This window comes from Sorex fumeus, unplaced genomic scaffold (assembly GCF_029834395.1).
Source record: "Sorex fumeus unplaced genomic scaffold, SorFum_2.1 ptg000006l, whole genome shotgun sequence".
NCBI classification, from domain to species: domain Eukaryota; kingdom Metazoa; phylum Chordata; class Mammalia; order Eulipotyphla; family Soricidae; genus Sorex; species Sorex fumeus.
The window spans coordinates 14,225,168-14,234,911 of NW_026606063.1; the positions used below are offsets into that span (position 1 = coordinate 14,225,168).

Sequence of the window (9,744 nt, forward strand, 5' to 3'; positions counted from 1 at the left end):
CATGTGCAGGCACACGCACACAGACACACACAGACTCAACAAAAGTGAAAACATGAGATACACACACATACACACACATACACACACACACATATACACACACACACACACAATAAGCCCCCTAAAAATACAGCCAGAATCTCACAAACCCCTATGGTGCTGCATGAGGATTCTACATCCCTTTAATCCTAAAGGAAATTCAATCCTATACACACAACAGAGAGCTTCTTATGATGCTGCACTTTTAATAAAATCTTGCTCCAGTTTGTACTGATATGATATACATGTGTGGCTCTCTTTCTGCTGAACTCCTTAGTGTTCTGAAAAGCATGATAGTGATTCTGACATGTCCTTCATGGTTAACAACTTCTTTCAAGAGAGAAGCTGCACATCTGCAAATTGTGCTCGCATCTGATCTGGCATGATCAGTACTTTCATTATTCTACAGCGGGCAGAGTCTCTTAAGAGTAATGCACAGGATTGAAGTTTTCCATTTAATTTTTGTTTCACACTACGAGGTCAGAGGATATTTATTAGATTGCAGGTTCATTTTCCTTCTGCTCTTGTTTGATGTGTCAGATGTAAAAAATGTGATCTATTTATAACCTATTTAAGAGAACCCTTTACCTCATTGCTAGTCTCTGAAAATTACCTCCACCTGTTTCCATTCCTCTGCATTACCAGTTCATGATATACGGAGAATAAATACATTTTTATGACTTCATTTACTTAAGGAATTTCCTAGGACTTCTCACAACTAGTAAAGAAGAAAACAGTTGTGTAGAAAGCAAACCAAGTTCTTTGTAAACCTCAGGAACATAATTTATTTAGGACACACAAATATACTAATCTTGTATTAGTACTGTTCTTCATACTGAGTTCCATCCCATATGACTGAATTTTAAGACAAAGTTGGGCCCTATTATACAAATTCCTACTGTTCCCTTCCTTTTTATTTTTTTAAGGCATCATTTACATACAGTAGTTTTGACCATGTTAAAATTTACAACTTGGTAAATTCTATGTGTATGGTTGATTACAGAACTACTGCAATTAGAATTTAAAGAGAATAGTTTTGTTTGTTTGGATCTTCTAAGAAATGCTCAGAAGGCCAGAGGGCTACTTCTAGTCATGCTTGGCCAACTGAGTAGATGGTTGGATTCTTGAGCCCTGGTTGGGCCCAGCATTGCTGAAGAAAATACAGGGTTATCCCTGCAGACATATGCTCCAGACCTTTTAACTATCTCCCCTAGAAAATATATTTTTCTCTTAAGGCCCTTCACAGTCAAAAATATCTGCATGAAACCAGACAAACACAATTTATGCAGTTCTTATAGTTTTAACTATTCTAGAATTTAATGAAAATATTAAAAACTCATTTTTATTTGTTCTTTTAATTAATCCAAATGTTTTATGTTATGATTCATTCAAAGTTCTCACATGTAGAGTTTGTTCCTTTAAAACTTAGTACTATTACATTTTGTGTATGTCACACAATTTCCTAATTAAACATAGACATATATACATAGCTTCCAATTTTTTATTTTTAACAAAAAAAATTCCTGTGAAAATTTTAGTAAAAATCTTTGTGTTGGCATGTACACTTATAAGTACCTGCTGGGATATCTGCCAAGTCATGTGGTAAAAGTATGTTCAAATAGTTGAAAATTGTTGAATTAGTTTCCAAATTATAAAGATAATTGTATAATTTGCATTCCTGTGGGTAACATAGTTAACATCAAACCTCTAATGACATTAATCATCTTTTTTCTTATTTATCTGACACATATCTTTTGGAAAAATTCTATTCAAATCCTTTACTCATTTATAATAACTAAATTACTTAGAATTTTATTGTTGAGGTGAGAGATCTTTTTATATGATCTGTATGCTATACTATGTGAGATATATATTTCAAAGCATATTTTCTAATAAACTATTTTAAAAATATTTTGAAAAATATAATTTTAAAATTTTTATAACATCCAGTTAATCATTTTTGTGATTTGTGCCCTCTGAGTGTTACTTAATCTTTTCCTTTAAATATTACATATATTTTATTGTGCATATTATTTAGAATTTTTAAACATTAGCTTGGAATTCATTATTATAATACAGTTTAGGGTAATGTTTATATAAAATGTGCAATGAAAATAAAAGCTAATTTTTTTCACATCCAATTATCTTAGAAAATTGTCTTGGTACTTGTGATAAAATTTATTGACCATATACATATATCTTCAATTCTAAATACTTTTCTTTAAGGGAGTATATATATATGTATATATATACATATATATATCAGACCAATATAAACATTTTGATCTGTAATTTAGTATAAAGTTTTGAAATAAGTTTTTGTAAATTTGACTTAGGTTACATTTCAAATTTTTTTTGACTATTTGATGTCATAAATTACACATCAGTTTAAATACAAAGAAATAAAATAAACAAAACTGTTTTTGTCAGGGGGAATTGACATCTTAGATCTATTGAGTCAAATGATATAGGAGCAGAGTATAATTCAATTTTTTTATCTCCTTAATATTTGTCTGAGATGTTATACAGTTTTACACAAATATTAGTTACAAATATTTTGGCTAAATTTGATAAAATTTTGATAAACTGTGAGCCTGAGAGATAGTATGCAGGGTAGAACACTTGCTTTACAAGTAGTTGAATAAGATTCAATCCTGGACACCACATTTGGTCCCCTGAGCACCACCAAAAGCAGTCTCTAAGCACAGACCAAGGAGCAATCCTTGAACACTGTTGGTTTGGCCCCAAAACAAAACTTTATTTTTTGGATAAATTTTGTAGATATGCTTAAATTAAGGAATTTGAAATGGTAGAAAACCTGGGATTTTCCCGGTAGGCTTAAGTGTTCACAGGATCTTCACAGAGGGAAGAGTCAAAGAGATGACATGAAGAAATGATAAGGGAAATGTGGGGCTGGAGGATATCACTTATCTATTATTAAACCAATCTTTTGATTTATTAATATTTTTAGTTCTAAAAATTGCATTTGAAGATCAATTTAAATATTTAAGCTCCATATTCTCAGTCTGGTCGTGTTTTTTTCACCATACAATATTTATGATGAAGTCCATGTTTGATGGTCTCGGATGATAATCATATTTGGTAATCTGGTTCTTATGGATTGATTTTATTATCTATTTTATTTTTTATAGTCATGGTTTTTGTTATGCAAGGAAAGTTTTAATTGTTTGCAAGACATTTTGTGTATAAAATTGTCATTACTGGCTTTTCAGTCAAAATATCAGCTTCATCTCCTGGGTCAATAATAGGCAAACCCCACAGGTAAATATGAATTCTAGAAAATTGTGTTCACTTTAGTCGTTAAGATTATGCTGCCTTCTTATATCTCTACATCTTCAAAATTTCCTACATAGCTAAATTTTTCCAATCAGCTACCACTTTATTCATTGCTTGTGAGAAATAAGTGATAAAGTGAAGTTTAGCTCAGAAAAGTAACTGAAGAAACAACTTCCATATTAGATTGGAGAGAGGAGACTGATGGGTCTCCCTTACAGCCAAAGAAAATCGACCAATGTTCCTAGAAAATATGATTGATGTATGGTTTTAGAGAAGCCATGTATCATCTTTAACTGTGGCATAGAGAGTTAAAAGGTAAAAAGTAAAGGAGGCGCATGACCAGGAAACTAGTAACTCCAGCAGTCATCAGCCTTTCAGAAAATATTGTGAAGCAAAGTCCTAGGACGCAGTTTAACATCTGGTTCGGGGCCTAACTCTGGGGCACCTCTAAAATTTTACATTCAGAAATCTAAGTAGAGTCGAGGACAATTCTGCATTCTTTACTACCCAGAATTCCCAACACACCAAGAAATTAAATAATAAAGAAAAGCTCTGTAACACATTATTTCAAATATCGTCATTATTATTAAATATAGAGAGCCCGGCAAGCTACCAAGAGTATTCGATATGCCAAACACAGTAACAACAAAGTCTCCAATAGAGACGTTATTGGGCCCGCTCGAGCAAATCGATGATCAACGAGAGGGCCTTAACCTTTTACCTTTTTTAAAATAATACCAGTATGTAGGTGTTCAAAAGAGAAATAATTGGATATTCTTAGAAATTAATAAGGAATCATGACACCTGTAAACTAAAAAATATAAAAAGTTTTAAGAGAAATGTTTTGAAATGTCCACCTGCCCACATACCAAATACCAATGGATGGATATGTCGTTCCCAACGTTATCCCTTCCGAAATCCAACACAACATTTCATCAGTAAAGAAGTGAACAGCACCTGGTCCAGACAAGGTCAGACCCAAACACCTGAAGAATCTGCCGTTGGCACTCGTCAATACACTGGCTTGGCTCTTCACATGCTACCTGTCTGAATGCAAGGTCCTGTCCCAGTGGAAAACCAGCAGGACTGTACTACTGTACAAGAACGGAGACATACATGGCCTTGGCAACTATCACCTGATCGTCCTGTTGTTTGTCATCTACAAGCTGGTCACTCGAGTCATTCTGAATAGGATTGGCAGAACACTAGATAAAGGACAACCATTCGAGCAAGCCGGGTTCCGCAAAGGATTCAACACAATTGACCATATCCACATGATAACCAAGCTCATTGAGGTTTCTCAGGAGTTCAAAATGCTGTTCTGTCTAACATTCATTGATTTGAAGAAGGCCTTTGATTCTGTTGAGACTGAAACTGTCATTGAAGCCCTAGTCAAACAGGGCATTCAAACTCAATACATCAGGATCCTCTGTGAGCAGTACTATGTATTCACTACCAGGATCTCACCACTCTACAAGGAAGTGATCATCCATGTCAAGAGAGCGTTTGTCAGGGTGACACCATTTAACCTAAACTCTTCAGTGCCACCCTCGAGAACATCATGCGTTGACAGGAATGGGAAGGAATGGGAGTGAAGATAGACCGCTGGCAACTACACCATCTCCTTTTTGCTGATGACAGCAAACATTAGCCAAGCAGCACAAATGCTGGCCGACTTCAACCATGAGTGTGTAAAGGTTGGACTAAAGCTGAATCTCACAAAGATAATGTTTATGAGAGACAGTCTCGTTCCTGATGTTCCATTCACTCTCAATGGAATGAACATCTCTGAATGCAACAATTATGTGTACCTAGGTCAAGAAGTTAACATGACAAATGAGCTGGCACCTGAGTTGTGCAGGAGGAAGAGAGTGGCTTGAAACACCTTCAAGAGCATCGAAGAAATAGCTAAGAGGATGACGAACTTCCAGCACCGGGCACATCTCTTCAATTCCACTGTACTTCCTTGCATTAACATATGCCTCAGAGACCTGGGCAATATAAAAACAGGATGAGAATGCTTTTAGGGTCTCCCAAAGAGGAATTGAAAGAGCTATGCTTGGAGTATCACGCTTCACTCAAATGAGAGAAAGAATCCAGAGTTCCAACCTCCATTAGTGGTCAAGAATCAGGGACGCTGTCTCGTTTGCCCAGGGGTTGGACACATAATGAGATTTGGAGATGAACGCTGGACTAGAGCCTTTACTGACTGGATTCCACAGGATGTCAAAAGATCTCTTGTCCGCCCACTTCTTCATCAAGACCCTGAATGATTGATTTGAGGCTCCTCGTATTCCTAGAATGAGCAGACGCTATTGGGCTACACTAGCACACAACACAGACAAATGGAGATGTTACTGGCACCCGCTCGAGCAAATCGATGACTAAGGGGATGTCAAGTGATGAAGTTTTGAAAAAATCAAACACCCATTCCTTATAAAACTCCTCAATAAAATAAGGAGAGAAGGAAGTTTCCTTAAAGTAATACCATCCATTTGCAAATAACCCACAAATATTATACTCAGTGGTTAAAACAAAAACCCTCCCTTTGGAGATCAGTCACTAGGCAAGGATGTCCATTTTCTCTCCTTTTATTATTCAATATGGTATTGATAAATTTCAACTTCAGCAATTAGTTAAAAGATCAAAGAGATTCAATTTTGAAAAAGAAATAGTTTAATTGTCACTCTTTGCAGATGACTTCATAATATAGAGTATTCTGGAGAGTCCATTAAAATATTTTAGAAACAGTAAACAATTATTGCTAACTAGCAGGCTACAAAATCATTGTCATTGTCACTGTCATCCCATTTATCATCAATTACTCGAGTGGGCTCCAGTAGCATCTCCATTTGTCCCAGCCCTGAGATTTTAGCATTGTAAACTTTATGCTTTCTCTCTGCGGATCCGGCTGGCCAGCTGGATGTCCTTTTGCATAATGGTGACAACGCTTGGCGGGGAATGCGCAGAGATTGGTGTCCTCAAAGAGCCTCACCAGGTAGGCCTCGCATGCCTCTTGCAGCGCCATGATGGCCGAGCTCTGGGAGTGCAGGTAGGCCTTTAAGTCCAGTGTGATCTCCAGGACCAGCCACTGGAATGTCACGTGGCGGAGCTCGCATAGCGCCACACTGTCTGGTCGGTAGTGGTGCAGCTTATTCACGCCACCAGTGGCTGGCATACTCTTGTGAGCCGTCTTGGTGGCTAGCTGCTTGTGGGGTGCCTTCCTGCCAGTTGACTTGCGCGCCATCTGCTTAGTACTAGGCATCTTATTCTTCCCAACTCAGCTGGAAACTCCTTCGGGGTTAGGGAAATGAGACCCATTTTGGCATATTTGGTGTATCATGGGTGGCTTGCTAGGCTCTGCTGTGCGGTAGCTTGCCAGACTTTCTGGGGGGAAGATGGAGGTTTTGGGGGCTATCTCTAATTGTCCCTGCCAGTGTTCCCAGTCTACTGAATGTAAGCTCCTGGTGACTGGCCTGCTGTAACAATTTGTACACTGACAACACTCACCTGCCAAGCAGCACCTGGGGCATCTGAGGCCTCAGGTTGATCTCCTTGAGGCGGATGGAGTGCGCCAGAGCCTGTTGAGCAGCTGGCAGAGTAAGATCCCATCGTATCAGTTCTGTGCCAGGTCAAACATGTGCACCCAGTCCCAAGTCACTTGGTGGTTGACGGACAGCGTCCTTCAGTGTACAAGTCACCGTGCAGGCCACTGTCGTTGTTCCACACTAGATGGTGCCATGACTCGGCCCAGCTGGGAGAGGCGGTTATGCTGCCCCTGTCTTTCCTTGCCCCACCAATGCCACTCTGTCCCAATCCCGCAAAGCAGTCGGTGATGTCAATCAGGAACCATGCACAGAGCTCCAGCAGGGATCACACGTGGAACTCCACACCCGGTGACTGAGCTGCATGGCACCCAGAGCAAGACAGTGAGCCGGGTCTGGGAGAGCACAAGGAGTTCAACCAGCGTCGGCACCATCTTGCCTCCTTTGCCTACAAAATCAATACACAAAAATCTGCCATTACGATATGCAAACATTAATTAGAAGATAGTTATCAAAAAGACCACTCTATTCAAAATAATACCTCCAAAACATCAAGTTTCTAGTAATCAAGTTAACAAAGCATATTATGGCAGATCAAAAAAAAATCACTGAAGAAATAGAAAAGAACCTTAAGAAGTGGAAAAATATTTCATACTATTATATTAGAAGAATCAACACTGTCAAAATGACTATCCTACCTAAATTATTATTTTTTTTCTAAATTATCATTTATTCAGTTAAATCCCCATAAAATACTGATGATATTCTTCAAGGAACTAGAATAATCACTGATAAAACTTGTAAGTCCCTGAAGAGTCAACGCCATTCTGTGAAAATAGAAAGTATGGCATCACCTGACTTGAAACTATGCTATAAGGCTATAGTAATCAAAACAGTATGGTGCTATACCATCAGAACAAGTTTACAATTCAGAGTAAATTGATAAACTTGAAGATATATGTGCAGCTAGTTTATTACAAAGAGTCTGGGCTCAGTAAATAGAGTAAAGACAGACTTCTCAGCAAGTGATGTTGGGAAAATTGAACAGCTAAATGTCAAAAATTGAAACACAGATTCATAGCCAGCCCATTGCAAAAAAGTCAATTCAAAGTAAATCAAAGACATAAAGATTAGACAAAATTCCATAAAATACACTGGGTAAAATATAGACAGAACACTCCAAGACATGAACCTCAACAGAGATTTCAACAGTGTGACTCCATTGGCAAACTCAACAGAAGCAAATAAAAAAAAGAATAGAACCATAACAAATTGAAAAGCTTCTGCATGGCAAAAGAAACACAGAATAAACTTAAAAGACACATAATGAACAATAGTTCAGTGAGAAATAGTTTCACATAATATGTCACATTATAGAAAAAGGGTCTATATATAAGCTATAAAAGTACTTACAAAGCCAACACCAATAAATCCAACAACCCCATAAAAATGAGAGGATGAAATAAACTTCTCTGAAGAAGATATATGGATAGCCAGTAGTTACCTGAAAATTTTTTTTATCATAACTTATTATCAGAGAAAGCTAAGTTAAAAAGACAATGAAATATCTCCTCACACGAGTGAGAATAACATATATCAAAAAGTCTAAAAATAATCTGTGTTGGTGGGGGTGTGGCAAAAAGGAAATCTCTTTCACTGTTGTTTGGTTGAGTTTCTATGGAAAAATCCTCAAAAAGTTAAGACCAGAACTCACATATGATCCCACTGCTTGATATCTACTCCCAAATGAAAAAAAAAATTCCACTAAAAATATATATGCACACCTTTGTTAATTGCAGTGCTTATTACAAAAGTCAGGAAATGGAAAAAACTCAGATGTCCAATGACAGAAGAGGAGATAATGATGTGGTGGTATGAATATACAATAAAATAAATGTATTAATGAAGTCATGCAACTTGCTGCAACTTAGATGAAACTGGAGAATCTTATATTACATAAAGTATGTCAGAAGGACAAGAACAAATAGCAGACATTATCACTAATCTGTGGTATATATAGAATAAGATATCAAACAAATGTAAGGTATCAAAGGTTGGAAATATATTGGCCCTAGATTTAAGAAGCAAAACAATGCCAACTAAGGAGAAAAACGGAAGAACAAAGAAACAACAGGAGGTCTGGATGTAACATAGGAGCAAGGAATTTAGGCCTAAATTCATCTGTGGTATAGAGACCAAAGTGTCTGTATATATCTACATCACTAGACCCAATACTTCTGAAAGTTTGTGTCCTGAAATAAATAATTGAATTAAAAATGTATATGTATATGTATATCTGCCAAGGATCCAGATTGGGGTATGGAGGGAATTTTAGGTAATTGGAGGGGAAGTGGGGTCACAGATTAGTGGATCAAAGATGGTGATATTATGTACCTGAAATCGTACTATAGACAATTTTTGAGTTTTGTTTTTGTTCTTTCTGGGTCACACCCAGTGATGCACAGGGCTTACTCCTGGCTCTGCACTCAGGAATTACTCTTGGCGGTGCTCAGGGGACCATATAGGATGCTGGGTCGACCATGTGCAAGGCAAATGACCCACCCTCTGTGCTATCGCTCCAGCCCGAGTCATGGATTTTTAAATAAAAACTAAATTAAAAAATCATGGTCACGGTCCTCCCATTATTCATCAATTTCCTCGAGCGGGCCCAGTAACATCTTCATCATGAGACTTGTTGTTACTGTATTTGTCATATTGAATACTGTCATGAGTAGCTTGCCAGGCTTTGCCATGTGGGTGAGATACTCTCGATAACTTGCCGGGCTCTCCGAGAGGGGCAGAGGAATCAAACCCGGCTCAGCCAGGCCAGCTGCACGCAAGGCAAACACCCTACTGCTGTGAT

The 9,744-nt window shown here is 37.6% G+C and overlaps 1 pseudogene; it reads right to left on the reverse strand.

The window, feature by feature from the left end:
- Positions 1–6,222: 6,222 nt before the first annotated feature.
- LOC130032088 (histone H3.1-like) lies at positions 6,223–6,601 on the reverse strand (annotated as a pseudogene).
- Between the last annotated feature and the right edge of the window lie 3,143 nt (positions 6,602–9,744).